At 40.5% G+C, this 24,377-nt stretch overlaps 1 protein-coding gene across 1 annotated transcript in view; it reads right to left on the reverse strand.

Annotated features, from left to right (window-relative positions):
- The window catches only part of LOC129740006 (homeobox protein abdominal-A homolog), a 121,921-nt gene extending 97,965 nt beyond the window's left edge, over window positions 1-23,956 (reverse strand). The window contains exon 1 of the transcript XR_008736071.1: window positions 23,849-23,956. The gene's annotated coding sequence lies outside the window, so the exon portion shown is untranslated. The remainder of the gene's footprint in view (window positions 1-23,848) is intronic.
- Between the last annotated feature and the right edge of the window lie 421 nt (window positions 23,957-24,377).

Consider the following 24,377-nt stretch of genomic DNA (forward strand, 5'->3'; position numbering starts at 1 on the left):
ATGTAGCAGCTAGATAGTAGCCTTTATGGGGCTGAGCTCCCTTCGACAGTATACGCTCATATGAGTGTATTTGTCCGTGCGTGTCGATTTGTGCTTATGATTCTATCGAAACGGGGCCGGAAGATTTTGTTCAACTAAGACTCAAATGATGTGGAATGTAGTCTCACATAATGCTGTTTTATTTTGAAATGCGTTCTAAACTGAAAAGGAATAGCCTTAAACTGTCTTATGAGTTGCCATTCCTCAACAGTCAAATATTCTTTTGAACCGATAACGAATGAATGGCTGAATGAAATTGCTAACATTGCCGTCAAATCGCTGGTCCGCCAAGCTGAAAGGCATTCCTGCCTAATGAAGTCGATGTTTATGCAACAATTCTGCGGTTTTATGCAGCAGCAGCAGCGCCAAACAAATAATCAAAATAGACAGACACAACAGCTCAGTACGGCCAACTTCATTCGGGTTTCCGTCTCTCACCCTCGAAGATAGACGCAATATTGTGAGGCAAAACTAGCCCGGAATCACAAACTCCCCGCATGTATGCCAGGGAGAATAGGGAATCATTTCAAAAATTTAATTATCGTGTTTGTTATTGCAGTGCGGCGTCGTTCGAGGGGCAACAACGGCGGTGACCATTGGGTAGCCCCCTGACTCCACTGTTTTTCAACCACTCGAACAACTAGTATTCTACTTCTAGGTGTGGTTTGAACCAAAATGAGGAATGTTTCTGTGCTGCCACCCCGCATATTTCTGCCCCCAGCAATGACGGACTGGGGCAGTAGAATTATCGCCCTCAAGACTTCCACTTAATTAATGCAGTAATTACAAAACATCTCACAAGAGTCCGAGACCGGGAAGAAAACCGAGAGACACCGAGTCAGTGTGGAGATAGTAGTTAGGTTGGGTTAGGTTACACAGCATCCCACATGGCTCCAGCCGGTCGATCTTGAGGGCAAGAGCTCATTTTCATCACACACAGGGACGTCGTCGTCGTCGTCATCGTTCGAAGCTACATGCAAAATAGATTGAACAGAAACCTCTCCTCTGTTCCTCTGCAAACTCTCTACAGCTGAGACGTCTTTGGTGTGCAGTCAGCTCTCAGTCAGCTCAAGTCCCGGTATCTTCTAATGGCGATGCCCTTTTGGCCTCCGGCCTCCTGGCTATGAAGCTGCTTCGATTCGGCTTCGGTGTGTTCATTATCTGCCTCCTCGAAAACCACCAACTCTGCGCCCAGTTCGTAGTTGTTCCGTTTTGTGTCCCCAGCCCGATCCAAGGCTCTAGGTTGGTTGGTCTGACGTTTGCTGCAACGCGAACGCGGAAGATTGAACCCAAAGGTCGGAAACTATTCCGCTGTCGGCAGGATTGGCAGCTTTGAGGATGAAAAGTGGGGGGGGGGGGCACATTATCTTTCCCGCGAACACGTTCTATCGGTGTTTTCTTTTCGGAGGTTTTTTTTCTCTCCTTTGCCTCTCCCTTTTCATAAGGATTATGCATTCATTGCAATGAGAAACGTTGAGGATTTTTTTTAAATGCTTGTTCGTCCACTGCGGATAATCTCGTGTTTTTGCAGCGAAGACACAGGTTCTGCTAGGTGAGAAAATCAACCTGAGGACCAACTGAATTCCAGTGGTCAGTTCTGCAGATAGTGTTTTCCATATTTTTTTCAGAACTCCGACAATTCCCGAAGAAGCAACTGTTTTATGTAACGAAAATTGTTACCAAAATTTCAAAATTCCCGTTTGATGTACAAACCTCGGTTAGTTACTAAATACATCACAAATTCGGTCTCGCTCCAGGGCGCTTCCGAAATTCTTGAACCAAAGCCAAACGTAAATGGCGCTTAATGCAAATCGATAAATCAGCGATCGCGCCAAGATCCGAATGTGTCTGTTCGCTATCGTTGGCCGGCATCGCAAAACCGCGAAACGTCGGAAGCGGAATCACACATCCAGTGGACTGGACATCCTGCGCTAGCCAAGCCTGGTGCATTCATGCACCAGGAATTTGTCCTAGCCCAGTCCCAGCATCCGGTTGGTAGTTTGCTGTGAATGCAGTCAGCAGCATCGCCATCATCTCATCTCCATCCGCATGACCGCATCGCTGCCGGCGCTAGGGCAAACTTTTAATGACGATTCCAAGCGAACAGAGTGAGCCAGTAAAAATCTGCCGGTCAGCGTCCGCGAGTTTTGCAGCAGCATCCAAATTTATGCGGCCCCCAAAGTCTATGTTTTTATCAGCTCGATACAGCACTCTCGGTACCGGTTTCTTGCTTCCTTTCCCATCACTTTCAGAGAGTGGTACCCCGAAAACACCTTCGGGGGCTAGCTCAGTAATTTTCGAACCCCTCGTCGCTCTCTTTCACTTCCATATTCCCTTCTCTCTCGAAAAAAAATGGAGGACATGGCAGGTTAAGCTCCGCGACTGAAAAACGAACTGATAATAAACCAATTATTTCTGACCCCGGTTCCCGTTTTCGGTGTGCATTTATTTTATACATTTTATTCTTTCTCGTTGCCGTTGTTCAGGCTGTATCTAGGCTGGCAAAACTTATATGTGTACATGAGTAGGTAGGTATGTGTTGTCATGTGGAATCCGCGACCGCTGAGATGAAATTCGAGGGACCCTCGGATGCGTGTGTTTGTGCTGCCGTGAATGAATGCTCGGAAGAAGCACAACAATTGGAAAATAATTGGAAAAATGAATTATAGGCACGATTTAAATTACCCAGAGGTGCACTCCGACGTTTCGGCTTTGCGAAAGGTGATTTTTAATTATTAACGTGACATGATTTATAGGACCCGATACCTCGGTGCCCCTGGTGTCCCCGGTCCTCGATCTGGTTTTTCCCTTGTTTACGGTTCGATCGATGGGGACTTGACTGGTTTGGATATTTTTACTGGGGTCTTGAGGTGACCGAGGCTGCTCGATTTGTTATTCCCGATATCTTTCTCCAAATTTTCATTAAAGAGAATGAAAAAGTTGGAAACAAGTGGACCAAAAATACTACCCTAAGGAACACTCCTGGTTATGTCACAAACACGCCAAATTTGCTGTTTTCGTCTCAAAAACTTGTGGTATAATCTATCAAAAAATTCCAGCAAAAGCTAGGATGAAGATAAGGACATACTCGAGAGCAAGAGACGCAGTAGAGTTCAATTGCAGACAAAGGGAAGTTTTTTTATGGGTTCAAAAGAGCTATTGAAGTAACAAAGTACGATTTCTGAAACGCGAAATTGCACAATGAAAGACTCAAGAAGAGTTCCAAAAAAGACTGGAAGAGATTCTAAAGAATCATTGAAAAGACTCAGAAGAGTTTTTTTAAAGGACTAAGTATTGTTCCTAAAGGGCCTCGGAAATTTCCTAAAGCAAATCAGAATATTCATAAAGAGAGTCAAAATAAGAGTTCCTGGAATGCCTCAAAAGAGTGTTCGAAGGGACTTTGAAGACCTTTTGAAAAAAAATTCATAAAAGTGCTTGAAAGAGCTAAAATGAGTCGCTGAGGGACTCAGAATAATTTCTGAAGGAACTCAGGAGAATTTCTGAAAAGACTCTGATGAGTTTCTAGAGGTCACACAAAAGTTCTTGAAGGGACTAAGAAAAGTTTCTGACGGGACTCAAAAGAGCTCCGGAATAAATTAAGAAGAGTTCCGGGATGGACCAAGAAGAGTTCCTAAATGGACTTATAAGAATTCCTGAAGGAACTCTTAAGACTTCCTGAATCTGAATCGACTCAAAACGGTTCTTGAAGAAACTCTAAATAATCCCTTAAAGAATTCAGAATTGAGAGGAGTCCCTGAGCCACCCAAAAGAGTCTTCGAAGGAACTCAGATGAGTTTCTTTAGGAAACCAACAAAGTTGCTAAAAGGTCACAAAAAAATTCTTGAAGGGACTCAGAAAAGTTCCTTATGGGACTCAATAGAGTTCCGAAATGAACTCAGAAGAGTTGCTGATAGGACACAGAAGAGATTCTATAAGGTTACAGAGAAGTTCCTAAAGGGACTCAAAAGAGATCCGGAATGGACTAAGAATTGATCCTGAAGGAACTCAGAAGACATCCTGAATCTGAATCGACTCAAAACAGTTGGTGAAGAAACTCAAAAGAATTCCTTAATGAATTCAGATGAGTTCTCACACGTGCTGATACAAGTTCCTGAAGGGTCTCAAAAGAGCTCCTAGGCGGACTGATAAAAGTTTATGAAGCAACATAGAAGAGTTCTTAGAAGGAATCAGGAGAGTATTTGAAAAGCTCTTCAAGGGATTGAAACAATTCTTAGAGGGACTCAGAAGAGTTTCTGAAGGCACTCAGAAAGGCGCCTGAAGCACTTTGAAAAGTTCCTCAAGGAATTCTGAAGTTTTGAGTGAAGAGTTAAGGAGCACTGAAGAGTTCTCGAATTGATACAGAAAAGTTATCAAAGTGATCCAGAGAAGGTGTAGAAGAGACTCAGAGGAGATCCTGAATAGATTCAAAATAACTCCGGGAAAACTCAGAAGAATTCTTCAAGGGATTCAGAACTATTTCTGAAGGGAACCAGAAGAGATCGTAAAGGGCCACAAAAAAGTTTTTGAAAGGACTCAGAAAAGTTCCTTATGGGACTCATAAAGGTATCGGAATGGATTCAGAAGAGCTCTGGAACGGACTCGGAAGAGTTCCGGAATAGACTCAGAAGAATTCCTGGAGGAACTCAGAAGACTTCCTGAAGGAACTCAGAAGACTTCCTGAATCTGAATCGACTCAAAACAGTTCCTGTAGAATCTCAAAAGAATTTCTGAAAGAATTCAAAGGAGTTCTCCCATGAACTTAGAAGAGTTCCAAAAGCGACAAAGAAGAGCTCCTAGAGGGACTCATAAAAGTTTCTAAAGATCGGAACTTTTCTTAACGAAATCGGAATATTTGTAAAGAGAGTCAGAAGAGCTCCGAAGGCGCCACAGAAGAGTTCCCGAAGGGAATTTTAAGATTTCCTGGAAAGCCTCCTAAAAGTGCTTGAATGAGCTGAGATGAGTTCCTGAGGGACTCAGAAGAGTTTCTGAGGGAACTCGGAAGAGTTTCTGCAGGGACCCTGAAGAGTTTCCAGAGGTGCAGAGAAGTTCTTTAAGGGACTCAGAAAAGTGCGCTATGGGACTCAAAAGAGTTCCTGACTTGACTTATAAGTGTTCCTGAATCTGAATCGACCCAAAACAGTTCCTGAAGGTACTCAAAAAATTTCTTAAAGAATTCAGAGGAATTCTCACACGAGCTGAAAAGAGTTCTTAAAGGGACTCAGAAGAGCCCCCAGAGGAACTCATAAAAATTTCTGAAGCAACTTAGGAAGGTTTCTAGAAAGAATCAGCAGAGTTTATGAAGGGACCCAGAAGAGTCCCCGAGAGGATTCGGAAAAGTTCCTTACAGAATTAAAGCAGTTCCTGAAGGGACTCGGAAGAGTTTCTGGAGGTACTCAGAAAAACGCCTGAAAGGACTGAAAAAATTTCCTAAATGAATTGAGAAGAGCTAAGAAACACAGAAGAGTTCCCACATTGATGAGAAAAGATCCTACATGGCTTCAGCTAAGATCTAGAAGGGATCCAGACGAATCCCTGAATGAATTCAAAACCACACCTGGAAAAACTTAAAGAATTCGTTTGGGACACAGAAGAGTGTCTAAAAGGACTCAGAAGAGAACCTGAAGAAATGCAGTCGAGTTCCTGAAGGTATTCAAAACAGTTCATAAAAGGATTTCGAAGACCTGATAGGACTCGGGAATTTATTTGCATGGAATTGAACTAAGCTCAGAATCCAAAAAAAACGTTTCTGAAGGCTACAAAATGCATTTGTAAATTTTGATCCAAAATTAAGCACAAAATACAGAAAAAATGCTTCTAAAGCCCGAAAATTGCATTTTAAGGTTATGATTTCAAATTAAGCTCAGAATCCCGAAAAAACGCTTCTATATGCCAGAAATTGGATTTAAAGATGTGATCCCAAATTAAGCTCAGAATTCCGAAGAAAATCGCTTCTTAAGCCCCTAAAAATGCGTTTTAAAGTTGTGATCTCAAACTAAGCTAAGAATCGCGAAGAAACGCTTCTCAAGACCAGACACACATTTAAAAGTTGTTATCTATCCAGAATCCCGAATCAAGCTCAGAATCCCGAAAAACGCTTTTGAAGGCCAGAAATGCATTTTAGAGTTGTGATTCCAAATTAAGCTCAGAATTCCGAAAAAAAAACTTCTAAAGCCCAGAGAATGCATTTAAAAGTTGTGAAAAATCGCTTCTATAGCCAAAAAAATGCATTTTAAAGTTGTGATCCTAAATTATGCTCAGAATCCCGAAAAAAAATGCTTCTAAAGGCCAGAAAATGGTTTTTAAAGTTGTGATTCCTAACTTAACTAAGAATCCCAAAAAAGAAAAAAAAGGATTAAAATTCCCAAAAAATGCATTCTTAAATTTGATCCCAAATTAAGCTCAGAATCCCAAAAAAGGCATCTAAAGCATAGAAAATGCATTTTTAAGTTGTGATCCTAAACTAAGCTCTAATTCCAAATTTTCGAATTTCTTTTCTTGTACAAAATGGTGAACGTGAATGCTTTAATATATGTTATCTTAGAATTTGCTTCCTTTCGAAAAGTTTGTCACCGGAACTTGTTCCCGAAATGACAAAAGCGACACAAAAAGCCTTCCCCATACCGGGGTCATGATTTATGGTACCGGAGAAATTTATCGCTCCCTCCATATAAGGGGAGTAGCAGCCTTATCGACGTGCAGGAATCTTCAAGTGACTTCAGACCGAACCAAATCGATAGCAAAACAGTGAGTTTCATGAAAATTCAACGGAACTCAACGCAAGCTATTTTCTTCAGTGCCAACACGCATTTCCTACACACAAAAATCATTCATTCACCAGTTATCAGATTCCAACCGATCTCTTTCTTGTTGGCGTTCTGCGTTCTGATTCTTTCCACAGTTGAATGTCTCGGAATACATTAACATTACGGCTGGGAGCAGCTCGACTTCCGCCGAAGCCCAGAACTTTCCTTCTCACCGCCGACCGGGAAATAGTCATGAATAATGCCGAGCGCGACTTCCCGAAAAACCTTACCAAATAAAAAAAAAGAGAACAGAGGAAACCATCATCAGATTCCTCTTCGTTCGCATAAATCTTGAATATGAATTTCTTTCCGTTACTCAGCGCCTACTTTGTGGGGCGTTTGGCAAAATCGAGGCAGGCTTCGGCCCGAATGGCGTCACGAATTTCTCCTCCTACATCCTACAGCCTACTAATTTGACACGTAATTCCAACCTATTTTCTTATCGCGGGCCCAGCCATAGAATCACGTGCCCCTCCCGCTCGATTTTTGGCCGGATTCATCGAAGGGCGCACGCCACACGTTCCGGCGGCAGAAATTTGATCTGCCAGCAATAATTCAATTTAAGCAAGATTTACGCGTTTTTACCGATTCTTGAACTTTTCCGGGGGGAACACTCGGAAAAGTCGTATAATCTCACGTGCACCCTTTCGTCCTTCCGCAAGGCAGCAGCCACCCTGGGACTCAGAGTGTGTTAAATTTTTGAGGACGCTTTCGTCCTTTCGGGAACGTGGTGCAGCAGCAGCAGTAATTGAGCAGTCCCGTTTCCAGACGAGAGAAGTTCGTCGTCGCCCAAGAACGGATTAAAAATATGAACCAAAAATTTATGATGGCTATTGGCCGAAAACCTATTCCATTCTTCGGTCATTCTTGGGAAGTTCAATAGGAAAACTCTTACTCGGGTCAGCCGGGACACGCTCCAGCTCCATTCTCCTGTGTCCAATTGCTCCGAGTCCAGTAGAAGCGATTTATGGTCTCTCATATTGCTTCCCTTATTTATACAATGTCGATGGTCATCGATAATGAACTCTCGGGGCGCATGCTTCTGAATTCTTTGGCTGATGGCAATTTTTGCCCTATCCAGCAGGACTCCCAAATCCCAACAGCAGCTGAACCAATTTAGGATCGACCAGCTTCGGGTTGTACATTCTCCTGGTGTCCCAAAACTCTAGAGCTACATAGTCGTCCTGGTTTCGTAGAACTACGAGAACTGCAACGACGAATAACCAACCAGAAACGGACGGTCGGTACCGATACAATACAACACAATCCGAACGTTTCCGGAAGCGCTGGCGGAGATAATTTTGCCTTTCGGTTTTGCAGATTCTAAATTGCACGCATATGGTCGATAAATTTACACATTCCGAAAGAGTAGCAACTTTCCCGCACGTTCTCTGCCGGGCAACCGCATCGATCCCGTTCAATTCCGGCTGGCTGATGCTAGGATTAGGAACTGTACGGAGTTTTGAGCAGCAAGAGTTCCACCAAAAACCAAACAAGTAGGAAAAAAACTGGCAGAAATTGAACAAAGAATAAATTTGCTATCGAAAGTTCGACTTCCATTTATTATCCCGGTAGAAACACACATGGTTCCACATTGCACCCTTTGGGCAACCAGTTAGGATTTGTCGAAATTAGTCAGAGAGCATCAATGAGTAAGGAGAAGTAAGATGAGAGAGGGTTGTCCGATCCGGTCCGATTGCCGCCGTACCTTAATGGCGAGAGGACACCGAAAGGGGTAGCTAATCTTTATTTAATATTCATTGACACTTAATACGAGTCGCCATTTGTCAGCGCCGGCTGCCGGCCATATGTCGATGGCGCGTTTGGACATGCTGGACGTTCGTTGCCGCCCTCCCTGCTCGAGTGGCAGAATCCTTCGATGAAAATCTATCGATTTATATGTGAATTTGTGACCCTCTGTGGTTGAGTGCTCTTCCAGCCTTTATGACAATCGAAGAGCTGTTATTCTTTGTCGAATCTAATGGCAGAAAATCATTTCTTTTCAAGGACCGAAAATTTAAAAAATAAAATTGAAAATATTTTGGTGGTTGGACTGTCTGTTGGGACCGGAACACTTTTCGGACACAACTTAGTCAACTCGCGATGATTTGATTGGAAAACTTAAAAAACGACAAGTTTATTTAGATTGGTTTCAAATGTGAATCAAATTGTTGCGAGTTGACTAAATGGTCGGGATTCGACCAGACCGAACTGAAAGCCATCAGCATTTTTTCGAGTCACTTTAGTATAATGGGCGAATATTTTCATCTATAGACGAAATCTGCAAAACTTATCAACCCTATTCAATAGTTCCTAACCCAAGGAACAAATCCCATTGAATTATTTTAGATGTTTCTTTAGCGCACAAGAATAACAAGAATTTCAAAATCTGCAGTTTAAAAATTTTCTCATGGCGTTCAGTTCGGTCTGGTCGAAGGCAGGCCAAATAGTGTTCGAAAAGTGTTCCGGTCCCAAAACATTTGGTCCTTCGAGCCGGATAACCGTCCGGAAAGTGGTTTTGGAACCTGAATTTTTCATTAAGAATTTACAAGTGAACTTTGGACATCGCTCGACAGCAGCAAAAGTGTGAAGGTGCAAGTCATAAGCACAGAAGATGCAAGTCAGATATTTTGGTCAGAATTATTCAGTACTGGACGGATTGGGCTCAAGGTGTCTGAGTTTGTAAGAAAATTCTATTTTTTTTTCATGAATTTAAGTTTGAGTCGGAAATCTTGTCAGAATCAAGTCTGAAACATCAGAATTTAAGTTTGTGTCGAAAATCTTGTTAGAACCAAGTCTGGATTGTCAGTGATTAGATTTGTGTCGGAATTTTTTAGTGAATAAAGTCATAAATCTTTTTGGAATTTTTTTCAGCATAGTCCCGTATTTGTCAGAAAATACAAGTTTATTAATGAACCTAAGTTAGGAAGGAGAAATGAAATAAAAACCCGGTCTAAAGGTGGGGTTATGAAAGAACGACAACAATTCCTAAATTATGCACAATATTTACTTTTCATATAAGTTGAAATATCTCTGTTTTTTGTTGTGGTCAAATTTTAACCAAAACCACATAAAAATAGAGGTATGGATCGGTGTTGATACGTTTCAAAATTTGGGAAAAATTGGTTGAAAAGTGTTTAAGCTACAACCGAAAATATACTGAAAGTCAAGTTCATTAGCCCCTGAAGTTAAGCAATTTTTGGAAAAATTGTCAAAAAGTTTCTCTCATCTATGAAGTTTCTCGTAGAACAAAAGTTGTTTGTAATCTGTTTCTGTGATTTTTTCATCGAAAAAAAATTGGGTTCTAGAGATTGAAGAGATCATTATCCAACTTTTTAGAAAAATCTCCACTAAGAAATCGAATAAAAGATATCTTATTCCAAGTTTTGTTAACAAACCTTTAATTTAGCTTCAAAATGAGGAATTCCTATCGTTGTTAATCCGATATTGAACTAAATTGCTTTTTATGGCTCTTCCAAGTGAACAATCATTCTCCTTCTCATCGAGTCTAGTAAAAAATCTTAATTAGGACCTCAACAAAAAAAAAACCTGCTACCTCGAACGAGGCGGCCAACAAGTTGAGATGTCTTGAGAGCGCGGGGGGCTACCGAACGGTATTCGAAATGATGAAAATGTGAGCCCACCGAGGAATGAAGAATTTTCCATATTTGCGATTCGCCTCTAAATGAATAATTTATTTCGAATTCGAAGGCAAAAACAACACAACACAAAAATACATGCTACTACTCTATGCGTTGTCAATTGGATTTCGGACCCGATCGGTCGTCGGTTGATCAGATTTTTCTTCGTCCATTTTGGGGGAGCTGCTCCCGGAGTTGGCCATTTGGGCCGATTAAATGGCAACAAAAAAGGGCAGCAAAATTAAAATACATAAATTATTCATAAAGATGCCAACCGAATAGCATATCGATATAAATCAATTTATGGCAGCAAAATGCTGTCGCGAAGGGAAACAACTAGAGCGCGCGAGTGAGTGGGGGAACTCGGGCAGAATACTAAGAAGCTAGGAAGGAGAAGAAACGAAAGACATATGGAAGAACGAAACTTGGCCCGGCAGAGACACGCTGAAAGCCTTAACGAGGTTTCTTCATTATGGTTTTGCGCGTCGCTGTTCACAACTTCGGATCGCCGTCCAGCAACCAATCAAATATGGACGATGGCTGACTTACGATACATACATTTTCATCTCATTTTTGCAGTTAGAAGCAGCAGCAGCAACAAATAAAGAAGAAAAAAACCGGTGGCTGGTCTCCCGATTCTCTGTGCTAATGGAATGCCCATATGTGCGGCGCGGAATATTCATGTTAGCTTCAACAAGCGAGAGAGCGCAAAAAAAAAGGTTTAACAAAAATGTCGCTTTGAACCTAACTGCACTTTTGCTCGATCTCAGCGGGCCGTGATTTTTCCCCTTTCCCACAGCGCAGCGCAGTAGTAGGCTCTTAAATTTGAACTATTTCGTTAGTGTTCAACCTATGTGGGTACGTTGTCATAGCGATTGTTTAGATTCGTGACCAACTCTCGTCCGCCATTTGCCCCTCGTTTTGCTTCGGATCTCCACCAATAGGTCTGTTCAACAGCTGAATAAGGAGACCAATAATTGAATATGCAATTTTGCTTCGCGGTTGCTGGCGAAATCCCGTGCCTACTTTTCTAACCGATGATAGTTGATTAGGTCGTTGCCGACGAGTAACCGGAGAGCAGGGCAAGGGGTCCACCAACGGACCCCGATTGTTGTTCGACGGCGTCGACAGCTTCCCGATTGGTTTTCGATAACAATGCACCGCGAAAAAAGTTTGCTATTTTACTGCCGATGTCGAATAAATAACGAAAACAAAACAAAAAACTAGCAAGTAGCAGCTCCCCAAAAAAATAGGAGAAAAAAAGGAACAAACAACGCGGTGGCGATTATCTAAACATTATTCATGCTGGCACCAAACGCTAGTTGGATTGCCCCGGCAGCCCGATAGGCTGTGCCTTAAGACGAGAAAAAAATCCGTTAACTTAAGGAGAGGCATAACATGTCGTTGCCAAGGAAAAATCCCAGCCAGCATCCCGCCTAGGATTGGCGATTGTGTGTTCAGCACAAAACGACACGGTCCCGATTAACGAGCCCCGGTGGAACGTTGGGTTGGAATTTGCCCGTCATGTACCTGCATTTTCCGGGCAACTCCTTCTAAAATGGGTCTCTCTCTTTTTTTTAAGGAGTTAAATAGTTTACATTGTTGCCGTCGATGGTTTTGATTAATGATGGGAGTCACGCGAAACATTTTCTGACAACAATAGATGAATTAAAAAAAAACATAGTAAACAGCCATTTTGCTCATGGTAACAGGGAAGTTACAGGAGAAACACGTTTGTGTCTACAAATAAGTTTTGAAGACGAAATAGATTTTGTTCTTCGCTCAAAACTTTTGGCAGGAACTTAGCGTTCAACAAAACTCAAACAACTTTATGTAATTTATGGTGGTTTTATGGTCCTTCGAACCGGATTGCTTCCAACGAAATACAGATACCGCCACGAATGAGGCCACAAATGGGATTCTACTTTCGTGCGTGGTCCTTCGAAACGGATTGATCTATACCAACGAAGTACAACTCGTCCTGTTGGATGTTGAAAATCGAGCAAATGACTCAATGACGCAAGCACAATCAATCGGGTCCTGAACGATAGGCGATTCCGTAATCAGCAAGAAACATCACCAACGGAACGGAACGGAATTTTGACACTGAAATATTTCATCGTTTTGGACTATTGTTTCGCTCCGCCATCGCTACTCAAATCTCAAGATTGATTCACAACTGACATCATCGATATCTAGTCATTTCAGGGGACCAGTTGTACTAGCGATTGCACCCGCTGATGATGAGAGGTTATCTCTTGATAATATTATGGCTGTGAAAGCCAGATTGGGCACTCCCATCGATCCAGGTCTCAACATCCCCCTCCCCCCTCCCATTTGCGGAAGGAGGAACGCGAAAAATTTTCCTGGCGGACCTGCCAATGTAGAATCCCGGACGGCCCATTGTCAGGGTTTATCTCGAGATTGATTCACAACCTTTCATCATAGATATCTAGTTATTTCAGGAACCAGTTGTACTAGCGATTGCTGCCGCTGATGATGAGAGGTTGTCTCTTGATAATATTATGGCTGTGAAAGCCAGACGCACATCCAGGATGCCACCCCAAACTCATGGCAATCGACTGCCATAGGTTGAATTGAGTAATTTACACGATTTTGAACATCCAACAGAACGATTCGGATTTCGTTGGACTAGAACAATCCGGTTCGAAGGACCATATTTAAGTTTTGCGACCAAAATCATGATATATCATTCAATATCACTTCAGACACCGGCTCTTTTTTTCTAACAAATGAAACTCCGAAAAGAAACATAAGTCACTCGAAAATGTTTCTAAAGGACTTCAGAAAAATACTTCAAGGGACTCATGAGAGTACCTGGAGAAATTCAGGAGAGTCACCTAAAGAATTCAGAAAAGATCCAGTCAGATCTCAAAAAAGATTCTGGAGGTTCTCAGAAGAGTTCCTTCAGCGACTCAGAAGATGTTCTTGAGGCACTAAGAAGAGTTTCTGAAGGAACTCAAAGGAGTCCCTGAAGTGATTTAAAAGATTTTTTTAATCAACTTGGAAGCGCTCCTAGAGAAAAGGGATTCCCTAAAATGACTGTGTTTTTCTGTGAAGGCTTATGAAAACTTCTTGAAGGACTCATATTAGTTCCTCAAGGTTCTCTGATAATTTTCTCAGAAAAATCATCGGATTTCCTTAAAGGATTTGGAAAGGGTCTCAAAACACTGAAAAGAATTTTTGGAGGGCATTTTAAGACAGTTCCTGAAGTTGAAGAAATAAGAAAAATTCTTTACAGAACTCAGGAAAGTTTAACGAACATTATGGAGAAGAAACATATAGAAGAGTTTTTCGAGGGACATCGGAAAGTTTAAAAAATCGAGAATTTTCGAAGGGCAAAAAAGAGAAGTAGTAAAGGTCACTCAAAAAAGTTTCCAAAGGAACTCAGAAAAATCCTTCAAGGGACTCATGAGAGCACCTGGAGGGATTTAGGAGAGTCTCTTGAATAATTCAGTCGAGTTCCGGGAGGGTTTCAGAAGCCTTCCCGAAGGGTCTCATAAGAGTTCCTTAAGGGACTCAGGAGATATTTTTGAGGCACTAAGAAGAGTGTCTGAAGGAACTCAAAGAAGTCCCTTTAGCGATTTAGAAGAATGTTCTAATCAACTTGGAAGCGCTCCTAGAGGAAAGGAATTTCCTGAAATGACTGTGTTTTTTGTGGAGGCTTATGAAAACTTCTTGAAGAACTAATAGTAGTTCCCTAAGGTATTCTGATGATTTTCTCAGAAAAATCATCGGATTACATTGAAGGAATTGAAAAGGGTCTCAAAACACTAAGAAGAATTTTTGGAGGACATTTTAAGACAGTTTCTACAGTTCCTGAAGTTGAAGAGACTAAGAAAAATTCTTTACAGATCTCAGAAAATTTTTACGAAGATTTCGGAGAAGAAATTTATAAATGAATAGATTTTTTTTAGGAAAAAAAGTTTTTAAGGGGACTTAGAAAAATACTTCTAGGGACTCATGAGAGTTCCCGGAGAGATTCAGGAAAATCTCTTGAACAATTCAATCGAGTTGTGGGAGGGTCTCAGAAGCCTTCCTGAAGGAACTCAGAAGAGTGCCTGGAGGGACTCAGGAGATGTTATTGAGGCACTTCGAAAAGTTTCTAAAGGAGCTCAGAGGAGTCTTTGAAGTGATTTAGAAGAATTTTTGAATAAATTTAGAAGCGCTTCTAGAGGAAAGGGATTTCCTGAAACGACACAGTAGTTTTTCTGCGGAGGATTATGAAAACTTTTTGAACTCATAGTAGTTCCTCAAGGAACTCTGATGATTTTCTCGAAAAATTCACCAGATTTCCTTGAAGCAGTCGGAAAGAGTCTTAAAAAATTCAGAAAAATTTTCGAAGGACAGTTCCTGAAAACGCTGTTGGGAGGTCCTGAGGAGATTGATGAGAGTTTTTGATGGAACTAAGTAGAATTCTTTTGAAAACTCAGAAAAGTTCTACGACTAATTCGAAAAAGGAATTAACCCTTCGTTTCATAAAGTAACAAATTTGCAACAATTAATGTATGAAAAAAGTGAAAAATCGTAATATATTTTAATTTATTTTCTTGATGTACACATCATTTCCAGCTGTTTAAAATGATTTTTAAGGGAAAATAAAAAATCATGAAATGAAGGGTTAAGAAGAGTTGTTTGAGGGACCCGGAAAAGTTTTTTAAGGAACTCAAGGAACTCATGGAAGATTTCAGTGGAACTCAAAATAACTATTCAAGGGATCCAGAAGTACTCCTATTAGGGACTCAGTGAAGCATCTCTAAAGTTACTGAAAAGAGTTCCTTGATAAATTGGTGAGCGTTAGAAAGATTTTTAAAGTTTTTTAAAAGACTTAGAAAAGGAATCGTTATGTACCACTTAAAAGCACTTTTGCCATATATTATCTCTAAGCTCGTTGAATGATTGCAGGGGATCCGAATTTGAAGCAATGTATCGCCACCGATCGATAGATAAACTCAAATCGTTCGGTTACATCACGGTGTTCAATTTCGGTGACCGGATGCGCAATCGATCCGGATTCCCGGGAAGTTCCGAAATTGGAGCCCCGAAAATTCCGTGTAAAACCAGCACCAATTGCATCTCTAATTAGCCGGCATGATTTATGGCTCAATTATTTTGTAACCCAACGGCCTTCCGAAAATAGCGCACATAAACATGCCTTCACAACCGATCGCAGGAAAGAGAGGGAAGACCCATTCGCGCTTGATGAAGCACAAATACCTGGGCCCGGCCCCTTCCTAAACTTGGTGAATAGGTCATAATTGTGTAATGGCTTTTGATTACATGAGCCACAATCCAAGTGCTGCTGTTGCTGCATCATCGCCATCATCGGAAGGCCAAAGTTGGTGAAATACCCAACTAGTGGAGTAGAGTAGGTCAAAAGGGGTTCCTGAACCGGGGCGCGCTATCACTTCCGATCGCCGTTAAGGTTCGGCGGCCGAAGGATGTCCCGGGCAATTTCGATTCAAAATTTTCACCTACATACCTTCAGGCGTTTGCCGGCAGGTTGGGGCGAAGAAAGTTCCGGACGAGGAGGCGTTCCGGAATTGTTTCCAAATTTCAGAAACCTTGGCCGGAATGACGGCGCCATGCTCGAAGCGAAGCGACGAGAAGGAAGTGCATAAATTTCCCATTTTGGAATCCTATCGGGGACCGAAATCCGAAACTGCCAGGATCTAGCAATAATAGTTGGCGGTATGTTACGTACGTATAGGGCGGCACGCGGCCATGATTTGGGGATCACCTTTTTGGCGGGGAGGCTCTCGGTGCTTACTTATTTATTGGGAAAATCAGCGCTCTATTTCATCCGCGGCTTTTATTGTTTTATTATGGTGTCGCATTATCATTTCCTGCTTCACTTCCACGTTTGGCGCCCTCTAGCATTGTCGAAATGTTTCAAAAATTATTCCTTTGCATAAATTTGTCGAGAGTTCATATTTATATTCATACGGGAGTGCGATGATTCCTACCGAAGGCAATAAAGCACACATACATGAACTCACTCACTCACTCACACATACATTCACGTGGCTCGTATGCTGCGCAATCATACTAGAGAGACTCAAAACGTCGACCAATTCGAATGGAGGAGGGAGGCGAAAATAGTGAGAACTTTTATTTTTTCATCAACGACATTGGTTGGTCGGGTGTTATTTTAATGTTTTTATGGCGTTTCGACAACGCGCTCAAAATATGTAGTGCAGAGCGAGCGGCGCGGCGGCAATTTTCCGTACAAAATACGATTTGCCATTTTCGCAAATTCCGGGATGAGCACCATTGTTCCCCAGCAGCAGCACCCAAACCGACCCGGAAGGCAATTGGCGAACTCCCGCGTTCTGCCAAAGTACGAAATTTATAATGGAGAGATAATAAACACTACACTATATGGTACATTACTCATCCTAGGCGCGCGGTGATTTCGAAAAAGGAGTTTTTGTGACTCTCTATTCTTCCCCGGGGCATATCCCGGAATGGAGGTGGACACAATTTTGCCGCGAAATCATATTTTGTGCAGCAATTTTCCGACTGACCCTACCCCAAGTCAATGATTCAGGGTTGGGGGGCCGTTTTCGCTGATTAAACTGGAGCTTTGGTCGTCTCAATGCAGCTATTACCTTGTCGAAAGAGAACCAATTCAGCACTAATATTCTCTAAATTTGGTGAAATATTTGTACCTTACTCAACGCTAGTCTCCAGTCTCTAAAGAGATTGAAATAAGTTCCATAACGAACTATAAGGACTTTCTTAAGGCACTCAGAAGAGTTCTTGAAAGATCATAGAGAAGTTCTCAAAGGACTCAACAGAGTGATTTAAGAAAGTCAGTAGAGTTTCCCTGAGAGATAAGAAAGAGTTTCTTAGAGGGCTCAAAAGAGTTCCCTATAGTACTCAGAAGAGTTATTGAAGGATCTCAAAAGAGTTCCTGAAGGTACCCAGGAGAGTTCTTTGTGCAAATTTTCCGAAAAGAGTAAGATGGGTTCCCTTGGGGACTCAGAGGAGTGACCTGAAGAGACCAAGACGAGTTCTTGGAGGAAATCAGAATAATTTGGTAAGGAACTCAGAGTTGCTGAAGCTATTCAGAAGATATGAAGAGACTCATAAGAGTTCCTGATACAAACTCTTAAAAGATCTTCACAGAACTCAAAAGCCGATAAGAACCAAAGATAGTTTCTAAAGGGACTAAGAAATATTAATGGAGGTACCCATTATGGTTTCTGAAGGTATTCAAAAGAGTTTTTGGAAGAACTGAAAAGAGTTCCAAAAGATCCTCGTCTCAATGCAGCTATTACTTTGGTAAAAGAGAACTAATTCAGCACTAATATCCTCTAAATTTGGTAAAATATTTGTACCCTACTAATCGCAAAAATCCTTAACGAACTCTTAGCAATCAGGCACTCAGAAGAGCTCATGAAGAAACAAAGAGAAGCCCTTAAAGGACTCCACAGAGTTTCTGAAGAAATTCGATACAGCTTCTGTGAAAAACAAGAAAAAGTTCCTGAGAGGACTCATGAGAGTTTTCGATAGTACTCAGGAGAGTTATTGGAGGATCTCTAAAGAGTTCCTGAAGGTACCCACAAGAGTTCACTGGCAACTCAGGAAAGATTCTGAAAAGAGTTAGATGGATTCCCTTGGAAACTTGGGGCCATGAAGGATTTCTGAAACGAATAAGACAGACTCCCTCGGGGACTCAGAAGAGTTCCTGAAGTAATTGAGACGAGATCTTGAAGGAACTTAGAAGAGTTTCGAAAGGAACTCTGATGAGTCGCTCAGAAGAGTTTTTGAAAAGGATTCCTGAAAGTTCTTGACAAAACTCAGAAGTCCGGGGGTTGCTGAAGCAATACAGAAGAGTTCTTGAAGCGACCCTGAAGATAAGAGACTTCGAAGAACATCTGAAGGAACTCAGAAGAGTTCTTGAAGGTATATAGAGTAATTCTTAAAAAGACTTAAAAAAGTTTCTTAAGATCCTCAGGCGAGGTTTTCTACGACTTTGAGAAATTTCTTAAACGAATAAGACGGACTCCCTAGGAAACTCAGAGGGGTTCCTGAAGTAACTAAGATGAGATCTAAAAGCAACTCAGAAGAGTTTCGATAGAACTCAAATGAATCGTTGAAAATATTCTTGTTCTTGAAGCGGCTCCGAAGAGAAGATACTTTGAAGAATATCTGAAAGAGCTCTGAAGAGTTCCTGTAGGTATTCAGAGGAGTTCTTAAAATGGAAGATCCTTAGATTTTTTCTAATGACCCAGGAGAATTTCGGAAACGAATAAGACGAACTTCCTTGGAGACCTAGAGGAGTTCTTGAAAGAACTCATAAGAGTATCGAAAGGAACTCAGATGAGTTGTTGACAATATCCAGAAATGTTCTTAACGAAACTCACAAAAGTTTTCGAGAAAGACTCATGAAGGCTCTTGACAGAACTCAGAAGTCCAGGAGTTTCTGTAGCAATTCAGAAGAGTTCTTGAAACGACTCCGAAGCGAAGAGACTTCGTGGAATATCTAAAGGGACTCAGACAAGTTCCTGAAGGTATTTAGAAGAGTTTTTAAAAGGACTGAAAAGAGTTCCGAAAGATCCTCAAAATAGATTTTTCTAGGCCTCAGAAAAGTTTGTGAAACGAATTAGACGGACTCCCTAGGGGACTCAGAGGAGTTCCTGAAGTAACAAAGACGAGTTCTTGAAGCAACTCAGAAGAGTTTAGAAAGGAACTCAGAAGAGTTTCTAAAGACTCAAAAGCGTTTTGAAAGGAACTCAGAAGAATTTAGAAAGGAACTCAGAAGAGATTCGAAAGAACTCAGAAGAGTTTCGAAAGGAACTCAGAAGAGTTTTGAAAGGAACTCAGAAAAGTTTGAAATGAATTCAGAAAAGTTTCGAAAGGAACTCAGAAAGGTTTTAAAAGAAACTCAGAAAAGTTTCGAAAGTAACTCAAATGAGTCGCTGGAAAATTTAAAAAAAATTCTTTGAAATGGACTCATGAAAGCTCTTGACAAGACTCAGAAGTCCGAAAACAACTCTGTATAGTTCCTGAAAGGACTAAGAAAAGCTCAGAGTAATTTGTGAAGGTTTTTTAAAGAGTTCCTTAAAAGATTTTCCCTATTGGACTCAATTTAATTCAGGAATCGACCTTAGTGTGTACTTTTATTTTCGTTAATTTTTCCGACAAAAATTTTACTCTTCTCGTGAATTTGAAACATTTTTCCACCCCAAATCCGAAGATTTAAACAATGGGGAACCTTTTTGCCTTCGAGTAAGGGGGGGATGAAGTTTCGGATGGAAAATCGATGCATAAATAAGGAATAAACTTAAAATTATCTCCCCGACGACTGGCTGCCCCGAAGTTTATGGGGGCGGCACGGCGATGTGAGTGTTTGTTTTGTTGGTTTCGTTGTGTATTTTTCTTTTTTTTTTGTTCGCTACTTTTCTACCCCCACTCCTCCGTTTGGCTGTGATGGTCCGGGTGTTATTTTAAATTCGATTTATTGTAATTTAATTTCCCATTCCCCATCCAGAACCAGAAGGCCACCGACAGATCCGGGGATAGATTGCCTTTTCCCCCAGTAGATTGGCTGGGACGTCCCGAAGGAATCCTTCCTTGCTTAACTTCCAAGCTGCTGCTGCTGTTGCAATTGTATAATTGGCTGCTTCCATTCCTGCGGCTTTGGTCTCGAGACTGAAGGGGATGGAGGATGATCATTCTTAGTCTTCTAGTCGGAAGCCGCAAACCCAAGGAAAAACAATTTCTTTGCGTTCGAGTTAATTGCTTTTCTTTGGGAAAATTGTGATTTCTGTGAGTGTGTTTTTTTTTTCATCTTCTTTCGGCGATTAAGAGAAGCGAAACTTCTCTCGGCAGCGGGTTGGATTTTGTGGTTTTTCAACACGTGAAAAACGCCTTTTCTTCTGAGGGTGCAGAACGCTTAAATGTGGGAGTGGGTATTCGAAATTTTACACCAGGTTGAGATTAGCTTACTTCCGGTTGGACTACGCCGTGAGGATTATGCAAAACGGATGGCAAAAAGTGGTCCTCAGCTTTAGTTTTTTATATGAAAACGCACCTTTTTTTTGTGTAAAATGTTATTTTTTTCAATTTTTGTTGTACTATCAAAATAATCATTCTTTAAGAGGGGAGAGGTGCATCAATTCAGTTTGAGAACTTCTGACTACTCTGAGCAAACAATAAAGCAATAGAGCACGACATCAGTTTTTCCCAGCCAAGCAGGCAGAAGGGAAAATTATTATTCAAATCATATATTTATTACATCCTTCCAGTGCGTTCTTCATGATTTTTTCCTGTCCTCCTGTCCCGTTCGCTCTAAGCTTTGGGAGAAATTATTCCGAGGACCCTTTTCTACTGCGTCAAGAAAATCCTTCGCCTAGGAATTTGCTACCGAAGCACATCTTCCTCGAGGAAGGTATTTGATCAAACTTCGGCTTGAGGAAACCATCGGATCGAATTGGGGGGAACGACGCACGGTTGCATAAAAACTTCTTCCGGATCGTGTAATTCTCACCCCCCGGATTCAGGAAAATCCAAACATCGAAGGCGCAACATATTTCCGTAGGGCAGTGCACCACATTTCCTTTTCTTCGAACTTCTGAATCTGGTGTGTGGTTGTGTATGTGTGAGTCAACTTTTTCTTGTATGTGTGTCCGGATCCACCGACTAAGCTGAGAAAACTGAGTTGAGTTATAAATTGCAAAAAACTTTATTTGTTGGAACCCGGGCGTGGAAAATGAAGAGCAAATCTCGGTCTGCTGCAGTTGGGCCAAAGACGTCGTTCCTCTTTTTTCTTCTCCTCAAGCTAGAAACACACAAGTTGAGCTCAAGTTCGATTTAAGACGAAATAAAGCATAAACCAGCACTAAATTAAGTAGGATTTTGCCCTTCCATCCCACCATCCCCAGGAGAAATTCCAGCTCCAGGCGATAGAGAAGCCCGGCATTTGCGAACAGAAAGAAAGACGATGAATCATTTGCACCAGGTCCCTCGAGAAGGAAAACTCCCTGGAAAATGTTGCATCACGCCCCGGGAAAATCTGGGGCTCGAGATTTCCCGAAGGAATCCGCACCATGTGCCGAGGACTTTTTTTCGCTTCCAGTTCGTTCCGGACTGTTGCTGGAATGTGTTGAGAAAAAAAATCGAGAGAAAAATTCGATTCAAGCAGAATGTTGGCACTCGGTGATATCCAATCAAGATTGGGATCAGTGCATTAAGAAAGATTTTTTTCAGTCATTTTTCTGTTACTAGATTCAGCTATTTTAAGGGAAAATTGAAATTAATATGTACATAGAAATGAGAATAATCTTTTTTTCAAAATCATTTTTATTTAAATTAAAATCATTTAAATGAATCTGAATCTGAATTCTGAATCTGAAATCTGAATCTGAAATCGTTGGTTGTTGAATGGCAAACTCAGTCTTAAAAAAAAAAAAGACTGAGTTTGCCATTCAACAACCAACGAAAATCAAATCACAGTCGATAACTCCAAAAAAAGAATCTGAAATCTGAATCTGAAATCTGAATCTGAAATCTGAATCTGAAATCTGAATCTGAAATCTGAATCTGAAATCTGAATCTGAAATCTGAATCTGAAATCTGAATCTGAAATCTGAATCTGAAATCTGAATCTGAAATCTGAATCTGAAATCTGAATCTGAAATCTGAATCTGAAATCTGAATCTGAAATCTGAATCTGAAATCTGAATCTGAAATCTGAATCTGAAATCTGAATCTGAAATCTGAATCTGAAATCTGAATCTGAAATCTGAATCTGAAATCTGAATCTGAAATCTGAATCTGAAATCTGAATCTGAAATCTGAATCTGAAATCTGAATCTGAAATCTGAATCTGAAATCTGAAATCTGAATCTGAAATCTGAATCTGAATCTGAATCTGAAATCTGAATCTGAAATCTGAATCTGAATCTGAAATCTGAATCTGAAATCTGAATCTGAAATCTGAATCTGAAATCTGAATCTGAAATCTGAATCTGAAATCTGAATCTGAAATCTGAATCTGAAATCTGAATCTGAAATCTGAATCTGAAATCTGAATCTGAAATCTGAATCTGAAATCTGAATCTGAAATCTGAATCTGAAATCTGAATCTGAAATCTGAATCTGAAATCTGAATCTGAAATCTGAATCTGAAATCTGAATCTGAAATCTGAATCTGAAATCTGAATCTGAAATCTGAATCTGAATCTGAAATCTGAATCTGAAATCTGAATCTGAAATCTGAATCTGAAATCTGAATCTGAAATCTGAATCTGAAATCTGAATCTGAAATCTGAATCTGAAATCTGAATCTGAAATCTGAATCTGAAATCTGAATCTGAAATCTGAATCTGAAATCTGAATCTGAAATCTGAATCTGAAATCTGAATCTGAATTCTGAATCTGAAATCTGAATCTGAAATCTGAATCTGAAATCTGAATCTGAAATCTGAATCTGAAATCTGAATCTGAAATCTGAATCTGAAATCTGAATCTGAAATCTGAATCTGAAATCTGAATCTGAAATCTGAATCTGAAATCTGAATCTGAAATCTGAATCTGAAATCTGAATCTGAAATCTGAATCTGAAATCTGAATCTGAAATCTGAATCTGAAATCTGAATCTGAAATCTGAATCTGAAATCTGAATCTGAAATCTGAATCTGAAATCTGAATCTGAAATCTGAATCTGAAATCTGAATCTGAAATCTGAATCTGAAATCTGAATCTGAAATCTGAATCTGAAATCTGAATCTGAAATCTGAATCTGAAATCTGAATCTGAAATCTGAATCTGAAATCTGAATCTGAAATCTGAATCTGAAATCTGAATCTGAAATCTGAATCTGAAATCTGAATCTGAAATCTGAATCTGAAATCTGAATCTGAAATCTGAATCTGAAATCTGAATCTGAAATCTGAATCTGAAATCTGAATCTGAAATCTGAATCTGAAATCTGAATCTGAAATCTGAATCTGAAATCTGAATCTGAAATCTGAATCTGAAATCTGAATCTCAAATCTGAATCTCTAATCTGAATCTGAAATTAAAATTTAATTCTTGAATCTGAAATCTTAATCTGATTTAAAAAAATTATTTCCAACAATTCAAATGTGAGTTTATCATCTATTCTCTTTCCTCGAGTTGAAGTTCTTAATTTTTCTTCGATTTATTAGTGGTTTTGAGTTAGAAGTTCGTAATTTATGGTATCCATAAATTTTTTTACGGGTTGTTACCTGTCTCAAGTTTGACTTTCTTCTGAACCATAAATCATAGGAAAAAATTAGAAAGACCTGTTTTTTTTTGCTTCCAGGAAAGTTATTTAAACAAAACAAAAAATAGAAACAGAAGTCACCTTACCTTATACTGCGATCCGACGAAGTTATGCAAAAATTCGTTCCATGATCCCAAATCGCTCCAGAAATCACTGCAGGCGATGGGCTTTCGGCAGACCTGGCAATTCTAACGGATGGTTACGTAACAAACATCATAAATTTTATTGATGCACCGAGAGCCGGACTTTTATGACCCGGACAGGTTTGGCACCGATCACAAGCTTTCGACAAAAATCGAACCCGGACCAAAAGGTGCTGACAATTTTTTATGCCGTCTGTTCCAATTTTTCGACCCAATTTTTATGGCATCCTGCTGCGTTATTTTCGGTCAACTATTTTTGCACGCACTGTGTTTCTGTGTATGATTTGAGGGACCACACCTTGCGAAAAGTTTCACCACGGATTTTAGGAGAAACGAATTTGCAACCGAGATTGAACAGAGAAAACGAACGACCGAATCAGCTCAAATTTGAACAAAAACTAAATCTCGAAACACCTTTTTCCTCGGTAACATTCGAGGAAAGCTAGGGACTGGAACCGTTCTAAATTCGAAC

The sequence above is a fragment of the Uranotaenia lowii genome, chromosome 1 (assembly GCF_029784155.1).
Source record: "Uranotaenia lowii strain MFRU-FL chromosome 1, ASM2978415v1, whole genome shotgun sequence".
Lineage (NCBI taxonomy): Eukaryota > Metazoa > Arthropoda > Insecta > Diptera > Culicidae > Uranotaenia > Uranotaenia lowii.